Raw genomic sequence first — 19021 nt, 5'->3', positions numbered from 1 at the left:
GTCTATTACTTTTTAACATATCCTGTCTGATTATAATTTAATATAATTCATATATTTTAATACTTACTGTCTCTAAGGAGCTACAAGCTGATCCAAGTGGGCTCCTGCATAGTGCTGCCCTGTCCTGCCTTCCAGATACTTCTTAGTCTCTTATACCTGTTCTTCCTGAGATTTTCTACTATAACTATAAGTTCATTGGCTTTCTTCTTTCTACTCTTGAATATAGAATGTCTACTTATATGTAGTTTCTAATTCTTCAGCAATAGCTCCTAACATGGGAAGATTGTGTGTGTGTGAGTGCATGTGCACGCATGTTTGTATGAGTGTGTAGGAGGAGTTCATGCATGAATGGCAAGCTGAACCGTGTCTTTTCTTAAAGGTAGGGAGAGTGCTCTTATTCTGTCAGACAGTGCCCATCACAGGCTGTGGGGGGAAGGAAGGAAGTAGGCAAAACATACACAAAATAGTAATTCTTATTTCAAACTAAAATGTAGCTATTCCTCCACATCTGAGGATTTTGTATTCTTAGATATACCCAACTACACAGTAAAAATATTTTTTTTAAAACTACATTAACAAGAAGGTACTGTTGATCAGCATGTAAAGTATTTGATGACTTAAATTCAGCCCTTAGAGCCCATGTAAAGGTAGAAAGAGAGAATGAATTCTACAAGCCATCCTCTGACCTCCACACTCCTGTTGTGGCATTTGATGCCCAAATGCACTTATCATATATAGCCACGATATCACAAATAAACATTCTAAAAACACTGTGCCTGTACTGAACATGTAACAACTTTGTCTTGTTATTGTTTCCCCAAACAATACAGTATAACAATTTCTCTAGCATTTGTGCTATATTAGGTATAATAAGTCATCTGAATGCAATTTAAAGCAATATAGCTAGGTTACATGCAAATAATACATTTCCTATCTATCTTGGAGCCAGTTCCTATGGGTACAAACTCACTGGGCTTTTCCTCATCCTATCCCCTCTGACCATGAAGACTGATTCCATTAGAGTGGTAGCTCAACCAAGGTCTTCCTTAGATTTTTACAGAAACCTTACAAAATTCACTGTTTATTTGGCTGTTATATCCTCAGAGAACTAAATAAATAATTTCATTTGTATTAAAAAGCAGAGGAGAAAAAGAAGGGGAGAGAGAAAGAGCAGAGTTTTGTGTTTTTCCCCCTTTTTCGAGACAGGGTTTCTCTGTGTGGCCCTGGATGCCTATGGACCAGGCTGGCCTTCAATGCAGATATTTGCCTGCCTCTGCCTGTACTGAGATTAAAGGCATACAACGTCAACGCCAGGCAGTTATCTGCTCAGCATCTGCTATTTATTACTGGCATTCTAGACAGTAGGAACATGACAGCCTCTTGTGTAACTGCACATGTAAGGGAAGATGCAACCAGAAATCAATGGCTTAAGAATCATCTGCTGTCTGTGCTATTTGGAAAAAGAGGTTAGAAATGAAAGTTGTTAGAGACAGTCAGGAGTTACCTCAACAAGCTACTGTGCTTATAAGCATTTGCGGGTGTACTACTGGATGGTTTTATGTCAACTTGACACAGTCTGAGAGTCATCAGAGAGAAAGGAGCCTGAATTGAGAAAAATGACTCCATAAAATCCAACTATAAGGCATTTCTCAATTAGTGAACAACGTGGGAGGGCCCAGGCCATGGTGGGTGGTACCTTCCCTGGACTGATGGTCCTGAGTTCTATAAGAAAGGAGGCTGAGAAAACCATGGAAAGCAAGTCAGTATCAGCACCCCTCCATGGCCTCTGCATCAGTTCCTGCCTCTAGGACCCAGTTCTGTTTGAGCTCCTGTCCTGACTTCCTTCAATGAACAGTGCTATGGAAAACTAATTCTTTTCCAACTTACTTTTTGGTCATGGTGTTTCATCACAGCAATAGAAACCCTAACTAAGACATGAGTCAAGGCATATTGACCCCTTTCAGATAGTTTGAGAATTAGTGATTTGACGCTTTAATAACCCATCTGGAAAATAATAAATGGGAACCACATTTTGTTAGAAAGAGTATCAAGAATTCAGGACGAAGTTATCTCAAAAATGGAATTAATAGATTAAAAGTACACATTATCTTCATGCCATAGGCAAGAGCTAATAATAGGCACCGAGAAACATAGATGCAAAGGAAGAATCTTCAGAAGAGAAGTAGTTGTAAAACCCTAGCAAATAAAATATAAGAAGCATCAGGAATGAAAAAAACAGGGCAGGAAAGAGGGACTAATAGCCAGACCTATTGTAAGAAGTGAGAGGGAAAGAGAAGGAAGGAGGGAGAGGGAGAAGAGGAGAGGGAGATATAAATAGGAAGAGAGAGAAAAGGGGGGAAGGAAATAGGCAGAAGGGAAGGCAGCAGAAAGGGAGCACAGGCCTAGAGGTTCTGGCCATTCAGTAGTAATGGTGTGCATGCTCAGGTTAAGCTATTCACTTTGTATTTAACCACCAGAATTAGTTATCATTGGCATTTTAAATATCACATAGAAATTCACATGCTACCAAAACCATTTTACCTTGAACTTTCACATTGGTAATTATACCTAAATGTTACCTTAAGGAAAGTGCCTTAGCTTTTCTTGAAACTCCCTACTAGTATGTCTATTCAGACATGAATTTTTTAATTGAAATATCTGATATACATCATTTCACATAACTGAATAATGTTCAATAAATACTTGAGTGCTTAGTATATATCAGGTAATGTTCTAGGCACATGCCAAAAACTTTATATGCATTTTGGTGAAAAGTATAACCTGTTTTATTCATACACCATAAAAGGGGAGGGGTCAACTTATAACAAGGTATTTTACTAGAGACGAAATGAAATTATTGTTTTTCTTCTGCAGATAACCTGTTACTTGTTATTATAAACACTAAAACAATTTCTATGAGAAGAATGTCCCTCATCTGGGTTAAAACATTCTAGCATTTCAGAAAATATACTAAAGATGTCACTCCTATATATGAGTCTAAAAGTTACAATGCTATGAAATGTAACTATTCAGTCCTAAGGCTGCTTACTAGATGTTGACAGAAACAGTTTGATGTTTATAATAACTAAGTCAAATAGGCTAAATGTTCCAGAGGAAGGCCACACATCCAAGAGGATATAAGCAGCACAAGCTGGACTTGATAGGTTAAAAAAAGAAAAAGACACAAAGTTGGACGGATAGCAAAGGAGAAGTGAGTCTGGGAAGAGCTAGGGGGTGGATATGATCAAAGCACATTGTATGAAAAACTCGAACTGATATTTTTAGAATGGAAAAAAATGGCACCCCAAAGATATCCTCAAGTGGGTAGTCACACAAGGTCTTGTTCAATCATGACATTACATCACAGGAGTAAGAAACAAATGATTTAAAGGTCAGCATCTTGACTTAGATTTATGTAACTTACTTCTGCAGAAATTTGCATTACTTGTGAAAAACATCATGTGAAAGAGGAACTTACTATAAATATTAAAATTGGAAATAAATGAACGGCTGAGAAAGCATTGGAAAATAATAGTTTCTTTTTTTTTTTTTGGTTCTTTTTTTCGGAGCTGGGGACCGAACCCAGGGCCTTGCGCTTCCTAGGCAAGCGCTCTACCACTGAGCTAAATCCCCAACCCCCAATAGTTTCTTTTAAAAGAATTGGAGAACTACAGAGTGTGGGTGTGTGTGGCTCATTGGTATAGCATGTGCTTAGCTTATAGGAGGGCCTGGTTTCAGTTCCCAGAAAGACATGGGGGCATGCACGCACACTCACTTACACACACACACATACCCATCTAATTGTGAAACTAAGTATAGAATACATTTAAAATCTAATTTGCACATATATTTACATAAGCTTATTTACAAGTACTGGTGAAAAAGTTTAGCTTATGCTAATGTTCCAAAGTTGCTAATTGTGAAGAAAAGAAAATCTTGGCACCTCAGGTTTAGACGGGCGCTTACAGGTCTTCTCAGTAGGGGAAGCCATCTTAGAGACTCCCTTGGGTTCTAATGACAAAGAATTTTCTGCCCTTGAGGCAGGCTTTTCCACTGCTGAATATATATTTATATATTATAGTTCTTTATTACACGGAGCTGAACTATGACTCTCTTCAATGTCTGGCTACCCTTTGATAAATAAAGGCTATGTGACAGTTCCATAAAGAAAGGGACCAGCTCTTTCTTGTTTACTATTATAGCTCTGTGTTCAATATATAAAGTGATACATAGAGAGGGTACCCTAAAATCTATGGTAAGTCCCAGAATAGTTTTTTCTTCAAGACAGTATGCATCTAATTTGAGGTGAAGGCATTTTCTCTGCAGTATATTGTGGACACTTTTATGAAAGGTCAAATCATATGCTTGAATCCTATGACAATGTCACCACTGTCCTCCCCTTGGTCCAGGTCAGTGTGCATTAGTGTGTAGACTATGCCTTTGCTAAAAGCACAGCTCAGGTGGGGTATTGTCTTCATCCCTACAGAGGGTCCACACATTATGCCCAGTTTTCTAACAGCTTCCTGGTGGCTTTCTCTGCACACAACTACCAGGTTAATCTTCTGACTAAATTATCTCTAACTTCTTAAGATCTGGAATCTCCTCACTGCTAAGACAAAGCCTATTCCATCTCCATTCTAGACCTTTATCATCAGTCTGAAAGATCTGCATTTCCAACCCCATTTCTGACTGCTTATTCTCTGGTGCTGTATTTTCTACCTCCAGTTAGTTCATGTGGAGTCCCCTGGAGCTGTGTTCAGTCACTATTCCAGACTTGGTTTTCTTACACTGGAGATTCTTTTCTTTTTCTCTTTGATTATCTCGAATCATGAACATTAAGTTTTGAGGCAACATAAAAGTATCCATTTCAGGGTATATAACACTATTAAAATATATCACACTGTATATTATATACTACTATTAATGTCTAGTATATACTTTTATATTTTGCTTTCAGTTAATACAATGTAGGGTACAGAGTGATATTTCAACACATGTATACAATGTACAGTGGTCAGATCAGGGTCACTGGCCTGGACACTGGAAAAGCTGTGCAGACGGGGATGGCCATGTGGCTTGGCAGTCAGCTGCTTGCCTAGAAAGTACATGGACCTGGGTTTGATTCTCAGTACTGCATCAAAAAGAAAGAAAAGCAGCTCTAAGTCTCCCTCTATCTAGTTCTAAAATGTCCTCACCAAAGGAAACCTACATTCATGAAGCAGCAACCCCACACCAATCTGCTTATGTTCTTTATGAAGTGACTTCCGTTTGGCTCCTTTGTTGTTTCTTTCTCTGTACGTGTTTATAATGGTTTTCATCAGGCTACCCTCTTAATTCTTGAACTTCTGAACTCTCCTCTGCAGGGCTTTTCCTAGCTACCCCTTCTCTCCTTTGATTTCAGTTACATTCAACTTCAGCCTTGAGTCATTATGCTGCAACGGGTTGTTGGTTCACAATTTCAACTGTACCCTTTCTGGACTTAGGTGTTTTCAAGGTTCTGAGCTGAGGTATTCTGTCTTTCTCTGAGTCAAGAACCTAGCCAAACAAATTACTTGTTTGTATGCAGGGGTTTCATTCCTTGTGTGCAGCAAGACATGAAAGAGTACTAAAACCAAACTGAGATTTGGATATTCAATGAGAGTGCAGTTCAAACCTTTGGCTCTTTATCCTTTCTGTGGTGCTGTCTCTCAGGAAGCAAAGGGTCTGCGTGTGTCTAGCCAGTGTTTCTTTGCCCTAGTAGCTGAGCAGGTGTGAGAACAGGAGGAAAATGGCAGGTTGCCCAAGGGTGGAGAGGCTCAGGTTTCCTGTATTCATCTTTAGCAAACAGACTCCTACCTTCATTCTGGCAGGGTTCATCTACCTACCTTGAGTGTCCAAAGATGTCACAAGGCAATGTTTTAAAGAGGCTCATCTTTTGTATTTGATTTTATATATGAATCAGTTTCTCAGTCTGATACTTTGAAGTTGTTCATAAATACAGAACTTCCTTGGAAAAGATTAACTATTAAATCACCATGATGATAGTACTTGTAATTATGTGATTAATATATGAAATAGCTGAACAATTAAATGACTATCTGTTAAAAGCTGGGCATGATGACATACAGCTTTGAGCTCATTACTCAGGAAGCAGATGCAGGCTTATCTCTGAGTTTGAAGCCAGCATAGTCTACAGAGTGAATTTCAAGCAAGGACTACACAGAGAGACCCTGGTGGGGGAAAAAACCTATTGTAAACCAATGGATAGGTCAAAATCTAATGGTGTTTTATCTAATCTGGCAAAACACATGAACGGGAATCAGTCTTACATGATACATGGATAAAAGTCTCAGCAGCATTTGTGTTGTGCATTGTTATAAACCGTTTCCAGCTGCAGCACTGCACGGAATTTGTCACAGCTGCTACTGAAATGTAAAAACGGGGCTCAGGTCCCTAGGCCGTTATGGAACCTGTTCCTCTGACCAGGACTACTGAGCGAGCTCAGGTAGAATGATGAAGAAATGATAATGGACATTTCTCCCTTTCTCAGGTCTCACTCTACCTGCTCTAGAGTATCAAGGTGAGCAGAGTAAAGCTTTCTTCTGCTGTTAATCCCATATGTCCTAAAAATGTTACACAGACTGTGAATTAAAATTAAAAAATCAATTCAGGGATTTCCCTAAAAAATTGGGTAGTAATATTAAGAATCATGTATAACCAATGCTGAAAAAGCACATGCTTGCTCTTAAAGTCAAATTTAAAGGTACATAAAAAATACTTAGGATGCACCTGTCCCATGCTTCAGGTCAGGACTAGGGAAGGCATGCAGTGCACAGAGAGGTTAAAAAAAATGTCAAGAGCTATGACACACACCCCTATACTCTAATAATATATGACAGAAACATAGAAATAGAAATGACACCCCCCAAAAAGTCAGCAAATGTAATTTGTGATACAGAAGACAGACTGTATCAGATACATTTTAGAGTAAGTCTGTCTTCCACTTATGTTTCATTTAGGTGGAGAATAGTTTGGATATTCTGAATTCAAAAGCTGGTAGTCAGGGTAAATCCTGTCCATTCATGCTTTATCAAAACCAAATGAGACATGTGTCTGTATTTGCTAGGGTCGGAGACTGGTCTGAGAAGCACAGTGAACACATGGAATGGATTATGTGATTGGTCATGCCAATATGCTCTATGTCCCATCACTGTCACTTCACATCTCTGACTGAACCAAGGTCTTTAACTGCCCAGTGCTAGATGCAGGTTTGTAGTTCATAGATCTTTAGCTCTGAAGCTCCAGCCTCGCCATTCATGTGGCTGTGTTTTCAGAAAATGGGTTTTGATCTCAATACACAGTTCGTAAAGTCGATGGTCAATCAGCAAGGGTGCAGTTTGTGGGATGCAATAAACACACTGACAACATTTGCCAGACCTGAAAGTTCTGGTTATGCCTAAATTGATGTTCCCTCAATAGTTCACAGCATTGTGTGTGGGCAAGAATATATTCTATTTGATTTCACATAAATGCCTTTAAAATATGTTTTCCTTGTGCACTGCTGTCATTCATGTTCAGAATTTATTTTTAAGTGGTCAACAAAACATTTTCTGTCATTTTTAATACCAAACAAAAATGGTAAAAGCAATTTCTGAATTCAGAAATATGGAATAGTTACAATAACTTGATTAGGGAGTGGTCATTCTACCTAGGATATGGGGGCTAAGGGTGTGGCTCAGTGCTCAACAGTTTACCTAGCATGTTTGAGGCTCAGGATTTGATGTTTCATACTGCATCCCTCCACAGAAAAGCTTTGGTAGATTTACTCTTTGAAGTATCAACACTTAAGTCTGTCCTACCAAAGACTGTACAATCTAAAAGTTGAAGTCCTGTTAGCTACAGTTCACACTGGCTGACATTAGGGGCTAAATCAGCAGGAACTTGAGAGGGAAGGAAAAAAATTTAGTATCACTGATATAAAACTTCTAGAAGACTTTTTAATACTTTTAGAAGGAAAGAGTATCACAAAACCAATATAAGATACATACATACATACATGTACATATGTACATACATACATAATATACACACATATTATTAATTCATATACATATGTATATATATATATATTCCCAAAGAAAGTAACAGGAACAATATATAACCTGGGACAAAGTCAAAAGCAGTTAATTTTTACTTCTGGACCTTCTGGAACAGGGAAAAAAAGAAAAGTTCAAGAACTATTACCGTATGTCTGCATGTATGCATGCATATATGTGTAAATATATGTGATTTTGCATTGTTTGCAGGGATTTGGGGAAACATGTTCCTTGCTATATTTGAGCCTCTTTCTTCAGGATTTCTACCACATTTCACACTAAGGTCTCATTAATAAGGGGCGCTTACCTTAACAGGCTTCTGTATCATTACTAGTTATGAGTACATATACAACATTCCACCAGGAGTTGGAGAGCCAAATAACTCTCACATGAGGTCATTCAGTTTTAGAGAGAGAAAAAACAAAGATCATAATACATACATATATTTTTAAGAAAAAAATTTAAAGAGGAGAGCTTTAAGAGAAAGTAATTCCAGAAGCTGTTTTCAAAGTTCTATTTGACAGCACAAACAAAAGATCAAACAGGCCATAATAAATCTGCAAAATTGAACCTTATATAAGCCTGCGAACAAGATGAGCCTGTTTAAAAAAAAAGATGAACTTTTTTTTCTCCTTCCCAAATAAGTGAATCATGAAAAAAAAAAACCTGCACAGGTAAATCTAATATGTTAAATAAAACTAAGTGTGAAACAAAGTTTGGGTGTGACAGAGAAAAACTTAAAAATCTAGCTAGAGGATTCTCATACCTTGCCTTGATTTTTCCTGATCAGGATCACAAAGAAACTATGAAGTTAACTATTTTCTCTGTTGCTAAATATCTGCGTCACTTCCAAGTATGGTTTTAGATGGTATCTTACTGTGTGGCCCAGGCTGACTTCTGACATGTAATCCTCTGTCCACAGTTTCTCAGGTGCTGGGATTAGAGGCGTATACCACCATTCCCAGTTCAAATACTGGTTCTTATAACAATGCTTTTATGAAGTTCTTGTATTGGCTCTTCCTGTAACTTCTGGTGCTCTGGAAAAAGCCTCAGAAGTGACGCTATAACATTATGGTATGCAACACATTGCCCAACTGCTTTCTCAGCAGCCTGAAGTAAATTACAGTGACATCAGAGATACGTAAATACAAATTTCTTCAGCTTCTAAATCATAGTGTGTTGTTCACAGGACTTTGCATGCTAGACAACCCCTCTAGCGTTGAGCCACACCCCTGGCTGCAAATGCCAAATCACAGAATTTTAGAGTAAGAAACAAAACTGTTACTAAAAATCACTAGGAAGGGCTTATTGTCAACCTTTATTAAACTGGAACTGGAAAATAGCTTTATTTATTTAACATAGAGTAGTTTTCCAGGGCTAGATCCTTTTCTGTGGTTGTATAAAACCCAGTCTTTGTGACTCAGGGTTCCTTACTGCCACTCAAAGACAAAAAGAACCAATGAGACACAGTCTAAGAGATCCAGTTAGCCTACAGCAACAGGAGCTATGGACAATAAGTTGGCCTACCTTGACAGGAACTTACAGACAACAGTACTGAGTTTTTCTAAGTAATCTAGCAAGCCAGCTGTGGTGACTTTTACAGGATAGTTCCCAGGGATTCTATGAATAAAGTGAAATATGGCAAGTAATTTCATATAGGCTACAGACAAGAGTATAACCTAATAAATCCATGCAGGCCCAATCCATTGTGCCGGGCTGAGGACTATGGTGAACTTCTCTGATCTTCCGGCCTCTACCTCCTGGGTGCTAAGATTCCAAGTTGTCAGTTTGTGTTTGGGATAGAATCTAGAGTGTTCTGCATGCTAGGCAAGCACTCCACCAACTAAGCTACATTCCGAGCCCTCCCTACTCTTTTAGAAAAAATTTATTGAACTATCACTGTGCTGTATGCTGGAGACAAAAAAGATGACTAAAAGCCTACTGGTACCTTCCTTCGAGAAACTTCTCATCTATTACTTTCAAAGTCCTAAAAGCCAGAGAATTTGAACATTGCTGAACTCAAAATTTAAAATATTATATTGCCTTTAAATAAAATCAGGATGTTACTAAGTCATTCCAAATGCTTCAAGGGAACATGTAGCAATCTTCCATTGCCAAATGCTTGCTTGCCTGGGTGCACTCTCTACTTTTCTGAATTACTCTGACATATGCAAATAATTTTTTGAAGTTTCAACTTCATTTATATTTATATCATTCACATGTCATTCACATGTTTGTTTTCCTTTTTTTTAAATAAACCTTATCCAGTATATAGAACAAGAAAAACATGCATATGGGTATACTTTTCCACACAAAAAAAGCTTGTTTACATGGGTAATTATCAACTGCAAGAAAGAGACAATATATAGCAGGGTGAGGCTTTAGGATTCTCAGATTTAGGTTCATAAACCGAAAGGTTGTGTAAACACTAATGACAGGTAAGTAGTGTGCTTAATACTGGGTGTGAGGGTGGCTGTTCTTTTTTTTTTTGGTTCTTTTTTTCGGAGCTGGGGACCGAACCCAGGGCCTTGCGCTTCCTAGGCAAGCACTCTACCACTGAGCTAAATCCCCAACCTGGAGGGTGGCTGTTCTTAATGAATCCCACCAAATATCTGATTCACAGAACTAATAAGGCCACCAAGCTTCAGTTTCTAGCAGAGCGTCACTGAGTTGCTGTAACCATTTTGAGCCTAAAGAGAAGAAAGCAGAGTATGTGTGAAGTGGCTCTGCCGAAGCATTAAGCATCATTTCTTCTTCTTAGGCAACGTGTTTCCTCACTGAAGTGATTGAAAAACCACTTTCACTGGGATCTACTAGGAAGGTGCTTTAGCTGTCTGCTGGAACTAACTCATGAAGGCAGCAGGAGATTAGTGTGACATCTTGAAGGAAATAAGGGACCCAAGGAAGGGTGATACCGCAGTGCTTGATTACATTATCTTAACTGCCAGCTCACCGCTCTGAACTTTGATGACGTTTCCTAGGTAAAATGCTATTGCACAATAACTGTTTGTTTTCTTTTGAGTTGAAAAATAGTTTGAGGAACATCTGCAACCTGTCTTGATTTAAATTTTTTAAATTACATTTATTTATTGTGTGTGTGTTCACATGACAACCCTCAGGAGGCCAGTCTTTCCTCCCACCATGTAGGTCCTAGGGACCAAACTCAGGTTGTCCAGCTTTTGACTGAGCCATCTTTCAGGTCCTTGTCTTGATTTTTATGAGAAAAAAAAAGTATGCATGTAGAATAAATCATTTGTCTTTTCTTATCACTGCTGGTCCACATAGTTGGTGTCATGTATATATCTTGCTGCCAAGGTCCACGTATTACCTTACCCCCCACTCCCTTTCTTAACCCCCTTTATCCAATTCCACATGTGAGCAAATCTCCCTTCCCCAATCCTGTCCTTCCTCCTCCTGAGTGCAGTGGTTAGAGGCAGTCACCAAATACGATTTCTACTCTCTCTTTCCAACTCCACATGAATGTTACCTGTGTTTTCAGGCAACAAGAAATCAAGGAAGCAAGCTTTTTTTTTTTTTTTTTCCTGATAGTGACTCGGTCAGTTAATTCTGCCCAGAACACTGGTTCTTTAAAGTGGACTCCAGACCTTCGTATGACAACAGCATTTAGTGGTGGAATGACAGCTGCAGGGGTGGGGTCAAGGTTAAGGAGTTCACCCCAGCACTCGGTCTCACAGTTCTATGTTTCCCTATTGCCCTCCCTATATAGGAGAACGTACTGCTTAAACACACAAGATGAAAGGATAACTTGTCTCTCGTCCCTTTACTAGATTTTCCCCACAGTCACTTGAGGGCCAGAAAGAGTAACAGCAGCGAGAGGCAACCTTAGGATTTCAGTGATTCTAGAAGCCGGAGATGTTACCACGGAGCAGGGTGAATTCTTTCAATCTGATCTTACATTCTAGGACGCGGTAAGCACACAACCTGTGCCTGAGAGCAGAGGAGACCAGGATCTGTATGTTCTCCTCCTACACCCTCCTACTCAGGGTATTCCCCTTTTCTCTACTTCCCTCACCTTATCTGCCGCAAACTGAAAAGGACTCCTCAATCCCAGGTCCATGCCAATCTGAACTCTTCCTAAGGGTCAGACAATTTGTTTCAACTCATCTTATCTCTGTACCATAATTCCAGATAAGTCTACAGATTGTTTTTAAGTAGCTAAATGTAACAGTGGACTTATTTTCTACAAAGAATAAGGAGGCACTGGAGAAATGGCTCGGCAGTTAAGAGCATTTGCTGCTCTTTCAGAGGACCCAGGTTCAATTCCCAGCGTTCACATGGTGACTCACAGCCATCTGTAATACTAGTTCCAGGGGGTTGGACACCCTTTTCCAGCCTCCATGGGAATCCAGACACACAAGTGGTACACAGACACACATGCAGGCAAAACAACCACTCATATACAACATTCAAACAGTAATTGCTGAAGGGTGGGAAAGCACCTGCCCAGCACATGCAAGCCCATGGGCATTCAATCACCAGTACCTCAAAGCAAAACACACAGCACAAAATCAATAAAATGGAATCTGGGGGTATTATTGTACAAAGTAGTCCAACAGTACTGCTTTGCATGTGAGGGGCCAGGGTGACTTCCAATACCTAAATAAATAAAAAAATTGATTAAATGTAACAAAACCTCATTCTATTATCTAGTTTAAATTCTGCCTGAAAGCTTTAAATTTACTGTAACCAATGCAATTATGAGGATTGATGACATCTTTCTTTTGTGTCTGCAACAGTGCAGTAGAGAAAAATCCACTCTACTCTATCAAAAACAAAAACCAAAAAAACAAAACAAAACAAAAAAACAACAACAAAAAAGTTTTTCAGTCTCTTTCCTGGTCACTTGGGTGCTTGAAAAAAGAGCCAAGACTCGTAGGAAGCGCCAACAGTACTTGCTAATAAGAGGGTAGAAGTTAATGAGAATCTGGGCTCCCACTCCCAAAGGGAAATCCACAAAGACACACACTTATAAGCACTGGCTTGAGCCTTTCTTTGCCTGCTTCCAGCCTTTCTTCGCCCCCATAGGCCCAACCTTGCAGCTTCCAGGTCTTGAAGAGGTTGGTTTTTTTTTGCCAAGGACGTGGACTTCAAACCCCACGGCAATTTTCCCCAGCAATCACTTGTGCAGCACACAAGCCTCTTTCCGTCCCACTCACCAGGCAAGCACACAGCTCACCAAGATGCAGCTTGGGATCGGCCCATGTTACCACATCTAGTCCCAGTCCGTTTCTTGCACAGGGACGTCTCTTATAATGATCTGCATTAGTTAATCCACAGAGGACTTCAGATGCGTAGTCATTTACATGCTTATCCACTTGCTGCGTGCCAATAAGTGAGTGGCCTGTTAGCAGGCATAAGTGACTTGTTAAATTTTTTAGAAGGCTAATTTGAGTCATTGTTTGTTGCAACAAATGAACAGTTTTAATGACTAGCCCAAAGAATCATTTAGTCTTTTAGGTGTCAGTAGTAAACTATGGAACTGAAGGAGACTACTATGTTTGGTAAAATAAACTTCCCCCGGATAACATATTCAAGCCTCACAAAAGTATGCCATAAAAATCCATAAAGAGCAGAGCTTTATCAAATAAACACACAAGCCTGCCGCCCTGGAAACTTAGTACTAGCACAAAGACCACTTGTCTGTGAAGGACTCACAAAGACAGAAGGGAAAAACGTTATGCTTGTTTTTGTCCCAAATCAATAGCGAGTGGAGAATATAATTTAAAGCTGAAAACAGAACGTTTCTATAAATTTTTCTTGAGTTGGCTATAAATCGACAGGCATTTTTATCTTTCTTCACGATTATCTCAGAGGTGGTAAGAGAGCAAGCTAGTCAGACTTGGGAACGAGTCGGTGCTGACCTAGATAGCTGCGTAGGTTGTCTTTAGGATGTCAGCTCAGTTAAATCCAGGGCCAAGCTCTTATCATTTAAGATATCCAGGCTTGCTGATATCTTAAAACCATACCCAAAACAAACAAATAGAAACAAAGGTTAATAATTTTAAGCTTTCCTAACTTTCCATACTTAGAAAGAACATAATAATTGAACTACTTAAGCAGCATAAACATCCATGTTTTAAGCAGAATATTTGATTAAAATACTGATACATATATACAATTGAAGAGGATCAGTAAGAATAAACCTAGGTCTTAAGATAATGATTTAAGGATATATTAGACCACTGGTAAATATTATTGTAACATGTATCGCACATTTCACCAAAGTAGGGCCTATTGTGTTTGAGATCTCCTTATGAATGCAGTTTGTGTTAGAGAAATAAAATTTAAAATATGTCAGTTTATTAAATAATAGTTTAAAATATATCATGTATGACTCTCCAAAAATCTACTTCTGTATTGTGAGAAAACTACAAGTAGTAGACAAGAAACCTCAGGAAAATTTAAAAAAACATAAAAATAATTTTAAAAAAACCCCTCATATGCTATGGAACTAAATAATATATGGTATTTAAGGCCTCCCTGGTATCAAGGCAGAATTAACTGGTCTTGCTATTTTTTGGTCAACTTAATCCAGTTTCTAAGGACCTTTGTAAGCCATTATGCCACTGCCCTTTTTGCTGCACTTAGGCATTAGGAAAGTGAAGTTAAGTAATAGATAACAGGGAAATTTGCCACATAAATAAGAAAAACAAGAGCGAAATTCACTTTGACAATTTGTGGGCTGCGCATATGTTTAAAATTACATACTATTGATTTAAATCAAATTGTCTTGACTAGTGTAGTATTTTTTTTAAATCTTCTACCAATATTTATTTAGTGGAATCCTATGAAAGCAAAGATACTTTCTCCCAGTATTTTTGCCTTACTTTATGACACAGAGAATATTTCTAAGTCCGTATGACAATAAATTCAGCAGAAAGACACAAATTAGAATGACCACATGTTGTGCCATACACACCGGGCACCTATAGAGCCCATGAAAGCTGTGAAAATACTGAATCTTTTAGAAAAGTTATTTTAACAAAATTTTTATGAAAGTCTCCTGCTATTAGCAACCACTTCATAATCTGAAAAGTAACTTAAATACGTTGCTAATCCATATTCATGTTTTCACAGGGCCCACACAGAAGGATCTTGAGAAGACTGATGGCATACTCTTCTTTTCAGAGACTTAAAAGTGAAAAAAAAATCATTTGTTTAAATATGTAAAACTTACTAACTGAACACAATCACTTGCATACTCAGTAATCCATTTCTACGTCAAAAATGTAAAGTCATGCTTTTATCATATATGAATTTTAAATGTCAAAGGGACTTTGAAACTAATGATATGATTTTTTTTTTAGTGTGACTTTCCCTTTTTTGTTAAAGTGACGCTGAGATATGTAGTGACGTGAATGCTAAGAAAACCAGTTCCTTTAAAGGAAATGTACTGAATTATTAAAAATAGTTATCACAAAAACCATCAAAGTAGTCTTAAATATTGATGTGTATGATGCTTCTGGGTCTTTTAGTTCTAATTTGTTTTAAAGAGCTTATATTCTTTTAGATATGAAAGGGTGAGGACACAGCATGTAAAAACTCCTTGGTCTAGAGGTACCCAGAACTTCAGACTTCACGGCGCCATTGTTCTTCAGCAGTTTTAAGAGTTTGAAACTTTTACATATGAAAAAGATTTTTTTCCTTAAAAATAAAACTGTCGACAATCTTTTCCCTTCTAGTGAGCTGCAGAATATTGAGATGGCCACCAGTTGCTTTTCAGATCTTCTCACTGAAGATACAAGTCTCAGCAAATTAAAATATTGAGGTAGCACTTAAACGAGCAAATTCACACAAAACACACAGTAAAATAAAAATGGATGGCTTTGTAATATGCTTCACTCCAACTAATGCATGACACTGACTTCAAATTTCCGTATATTAAAATTAATATTTTGGACATTTACTTTAGAGCAAATGCGGTTGAAGATAAGGCCACAGAGAACTTATTTTAAAGTCGAAACCGAATCTTCTGAAACATCGCTTCCAAGTGCTCTTAGCATCTATGAGCGCGTCTGTTAAACATTCAAGAGAAGTATCTCTTTGAGAAGTCACAATGTATGTCAGCTCCTACCCTAGCCAGGCTTTAAATCACATAGCACCTGGACCTAGCTATATTTTTAGTCAGCAGTTGATCACTTAGCTATGGACAGGAGGACTCCCACAGAGCACCTGATATCTTTGGAAGACCTGCCCAAGTCCAAGACTAAGTTATTCATTTAATAACTCCGGTTAACAATTTGCTTTGTGCATGATAATAAAGAGTTGACATTATGATAATGAACTCCAAATCAAGAAAGAGGCTTTCCAACTGTTAGTTACCCTCCAACTTGGTTCATCTGGTTTTGTTTTCAAATGATCATTTCAATTTACATTTTTGTCCTTCATTCTGCTAAAGAAGAACAACTTTAGCTTCTGCCTGACAGAAAACTCAACTCTTGATTTTTTTCCTCCTCCTGAAGTAAATGACACGACCTTCCCACCGTTAGCATCAGAAGCGAAGCAGATTCTTACAGTACAAGAACACAGCCAAACCATCCTGATGTGTAAGAACTTGGGGCAGTTTGGCCACTTCACAACACCCTCTAACAAAGTGCCATGACGATGCAGCCACTCACCTACTCAATGGGAGTTAAGATGAATTTAGCGCTGCAGCCTTCTGATCACCAGCAGAGGTCCAGGCCCCTTCTTGACCTCCTCGAGTCCCTTATATAAAAGCAGCCCAGGCTACTCCCAGTTTCTGCCTCCTCACCTTAGGCTCCTCCCCACTCCCAAGCCATAAAGCACCGGAGCCACACACCCACCTTCCACCCCCACCACGAGGGCTGCCTACTCCAGTTAGCCCTGCCCTGTGCTCGCCCCCTTCCTAGGCTGAAGAGGGGCACTGGTGGGGCGGGGCCTTGGCGACAGTGACCCCATTTTCCTCACACCTGGCGAGCCCCGGGCGGGCGGGAGCCCCGGGCCAAGTTGCTTAGACGATCACCGGCGCACCCTCCTCCCCCCACCCCCAGCGCCTCGGGGTACCCGGTGGCTACTGGCGAGCCCCTCTCTGAAAACTGTCACCAGATCCACACAATGCGGCCTCCCGCGGGAGTTCTGGACCGTGCGGAGACCTGGCTTTCCTGTCAGGGTCGGGCTGCCCGGGCTACCCTGCTCCGAGCTCGCACACGCCTGCCGGAGCACCTTCTGAGGAAACCTGAGGTGGCTCCACTGTGGCCCTCCGGGCCTGCCGGGCCGTGCCCCTCACGAGGACATTCACCTTGTCAGTCACACTCGGCTCTCTAGGCGGGTGACCGGTCCTCAGCCGAGACCCCTCACTCCGACCCCGCCCCGCTATCACGCTCTCTCACTCTTCTCCTAAGTGACTTCTCCTCAGACCGCATCCCCCTCAGACCCAGACTCGATCACCTTGTCTGTCACATTTGGTCCTGTCAAGAGTATGACTTCTCCTCAGTCCCCTCAGTTAAGATTCCGTCACTTTGTCTGTCACGCTCCGTCCTGTCAGAGTGCGACTTTCCAGCCCACGTCCCCTCTAGTTGAGACAGGATTAGGCTGTCAGTTACACAGTCCTGACAGAGAGTGGCTTCTCCTCATCCCGCGTCCCCTCAGCCGAGACCCAGTCACCTAGACAGTCAGATCCAGTCCCCACAGGCCGAGGCCCCCTCACCTTGTCTGTCACACAGTCCGGTCAGAAAGTGACTTCTCAGCCCGCGTCCCCTCAGCCGAGAGAGACCTCGTCAGGCTGTCAGTCTCACCGGGTCCTGTCTGAGTATGACTTCTCCTCAGCCCGTCCCCTCAGCCTGGTCACCTTGTCGTCACACTCAGTCCCCTCAGGCCTCACACGACCCGGTACCCCAGTGCGGCGCCCCAGGTCTCTTCTTCAGCGTCCCTGCGGCGGGCCTTGTGGCCCGGGGCGACTCTGACCTGAGGCGGCGGCTTGGCGGGCAATGTGCGTCCGTGCGGCCGACCCGACCCGAGCGCCCCAGGCGGCGGCCGCTCCGAGTGCGACCGCCCCGCCTGGCCGCGGACGAGCCGAGCTGAGCGACCCGGCCGGACCGGGGGCGGTGCCCAGGGAGAGGCCGGAGGCCCCGCACCCGCAACCAGAGGCCGGCGCCCACGAGACCCGCGTGGCTCTTCAGCGCCCGGCACCCCGCGCTGGTTACCTGGCCGCCTTGCTCCTCACAGTCGCTGGGAGGCGACCCAAGAAGGTCCCACGTTCCTCAGACAGATGCCCATGGCCCGGCTGGTGCCCTGACTGTCACGCAGAAGTTTGTTTTTTTCTAGATGTACTTTTCAGTAACATTTAAAAATAATAATAATAACAATAATAATATAAATTAAGTATATTTAGGATCTCTTTTTATTTTTATTTTTACTCTCAGAACAATATGAAGGAGAACACCTTCATAAACTGACTTTGTGTTAACCATTTAATTTCCTTTTAAATACAATTTTGTGTGTGTGTGTGTGTGTATGTGTACTGAGAGGCATGGTCTCTCTGGGGCTGGAGTTACAAGTGGTTGGTTGGTGCTGGGAACTGAACAAGGGTCCTCTGGACAAACACTAAGTGTTCCTAACCTCTGAGCTGTCTCTCCTGCCCTCAAACTATTTGTTAACCTTGTTCACTAAAGAACAATTAAGAATTTTTAGAATTCTTTAGCACCATTTCTTGCATGGGGGACCTTACACACAGTGTGGAAAGGACTTGGGAATCTCTTGTTTTTAGTTAGAATTTTGGAGCATCTTGTCTCAGGAGCCTGAAGCATGCATGATGGACAGTTCCTTTTCTTGCCCTCTTTCAGCTCTTTCTGTCATGATCTGTCCTAAAGATGCACATTCAGAAAGCCGTCGATGTTCAGGACACCAGAGGACTTTCTTTTACCCTTTCCAATCTTATTGATGAAAATCTTGTTCTATGGCTCTCC

At 40.7% G+C, this 19021-nt stretch overlaps 1 protein-coding gene across 4 annotated transcripts in view; it reads right to left on the bottom strand.

Annotated features, from left to right (window-relative positions):
- The window catches only part of Pparg (peroxisome proliferator-activated receptor gamma), a 125362-nt gene extending 107207 nt beyond the window's left edge, over positions 1-18155 (bottom strand). Inside the window, exon 1 of one of the 4 annotated variants that reach the window (XM_006237009.5) lies at positions 18021-18155. The gene's annotated coding sequence lies outside the window, so the exon portion shown is untranslated. Of the gene's footprint in view, positions 1-16714; positions 16841-17763 lie in introns of those variants that run through there. The other 3 variants (XM_039107130.2, NM_001145367.1, NM_001145366.1) reach the window with 3 other exon arrangements.
- Between the last annotated feature and the right edge of the window lie 866 nt (positions 18156-19021).

This window comes from Rattus norvegicus, chromosome 4, assembly GCF_036323735.1.
Source record: "Rattus norvegicus strain BN/NHsdMcwi chromosome 4, GRCr8, whole genome shotgun sequence".
Classification (NCBI taxonomy): domain Eukaryota; kingdom Metazoa; phylum Chordata; class Mammalia; order Rodentia; family Muridae; genus Rattus; species Rattus norvegicus.
This window is presented reverse-complemented; position numbering and strand designations above follow the sequence as displayed.